The sequence below is a fragment of the Lygodium microphyllum genome, chromosome 10 (genome assembly GCF_053477565.2).
Source record: "Lygodium microphyllum isolate KBCC chromosome 10, Lygodium_microphyllum_v1.1.10, whole genome shotgun sequence".
Taxonomy (NCBI): domain Eukaryota; kingdom Viridiplantae; phylum Streptophyta; class Polypodiopsida; order Schizaeales; family Lygodiaceae; genus Lygodium; species Lygodium microphyllum.
In genome coordinates, this window is record NC_141144.1 from 131839994 (window position 1) to 131841586 (window position 1593).

Consider the following 1593-nt stretch of genomic DNA (forward strand, 5'->3'; position numbering starts at 1 on the left):
ACATGCAAAGTGTGGGCACACCATAAATATGGCAAAACACCAGAGGCTGTTGCAGAAAAGGCTAAGTGTGGGTACCACAAACATGATGGTCATCTAGAGGGTGTAACAGGGGTCTCACAAAGTGTACAGAGGCTGTAGTACAAGGCTACATGAGGAGTTTTACAAGCTTATGTTAGGAGCATTTGGGCTAGGAATTACAAGGCTAAAAAAGTTAGTAAAAAATAAGATCAAGGACCGTGAGACCCTTGCGGATTTTAGCATTTCTTTTGACATAGATATTCTGTTTATTGTAGATGTCGATGTAGTCTAGATTGCTCTTTTGATCATGTATTTGTTCTTCACTTTGCTTGCAGCTTCAGTCTTCGTGTCCATGTCCACCTCAAGCAAATACATCTCATACTTTGGCATGTTGAATAGAGTGCCTGGAGCATCTTCAAGGTCTTCAGATAATAAGATAATTGATTGGTCTTTGGTATGGGCATCTACATTTCTTCTTGCTTTCTCTTCTCCACTTGTTTCGTCTGAAAGTTTCTTCTGGATTAGTGCTACCTCCAAATCTGACAAGCTCATAACTATTGTCCCTTCCATACAAATAAGCATACTCCATAGATTTACCCATGTGAACTTCTCTTGCAGAAATTTTAGGGACATGAGGAACGAGAATAGACTGGAATTTGAACTTAAGATCATGTTGGAGGTTACAGTTTTGTACTTGAGAGATAAATTGAATGTGAATTGTGCAAGGAACCAAAAGGGGCATCTAAACAGGCTAGGGGTTTCCTGTTTGATACCATCTCGCAAGATAGACAAGACAATTTGAAACTCTTGGTTATCAATGGAAGATGGATTTGGTAAGGTACATCCTTTGGCATAAGCCTCCTTAGCCTTCACGCCTTCATGGATCAGCAATGTGGCATCCCTGCCATCATCGACAATCAAGTCTAGGCCGCCACTAGGACCCCAGTCAAGAGCTCTCTCAGTGCACCACCAGTACTCTTGAAGAAACTCACCCTTCCAAGAGAACACATATGCACTGTCTCACGTGATTGCAGCAACTGCATGGTCTTGGGTAGAGAAAATGTTGCAAGAGCACCAGTGGACCTCAAGGCTAACTGCTATGAGGGTCTTGATCAAGACATCAGTCTTTGGATAGTCATGTGTAAAGATCCAGTCATGCAAGCACTACAAGCACCCTTCAGAGGTTGAGAAGGGCCAAGCTCAGTGTGGCAAGCCATAAGCCCAGGCATCTCAGTCTCTGCGAGTTCAATCTCCAGGCAACCAAAGTCAGGTTGAGACATATCCTTTACTTTGAACTCAAAACCCTTAGCACCTTTCTGGACGTTGAGATCCATTGTAGTTGGCATTCATGATCTGGTGATCCCATAACTATGGCAAACTCGAGGTCTTGCAAGCTGCAATGGATAACAAAGAGGAAATCGAGTAGAGAGAGAGAGAGAGAGAGAGAGAGAGAGAGAGAGAAGAGCTAAGCCGAGCTGAGCCATGCCCGACTGAGCTCTGAGACCATGAGAAAAAAATGTGGATCTAGAGCATGGAATATGCTATGGTTAATGGAAGATGAAGACAAAGTCATGA

The 1593-nt window shown here is 43.2% G+C and overlaps 1 pseudogene; it reads right to left on the reverse strand.

Moving 5' to 3' along the window:
- Positions 1-306: 306 nt before the first annotated feature.
- On the reverse strand, positions 307-1352 carry LOC148030572 (adenosylhomocysteinase pseudogene; annotated as a pseudogene).
- Between the last annotated feature and the right edge of the window lie 241 nt (positions 1353-1593).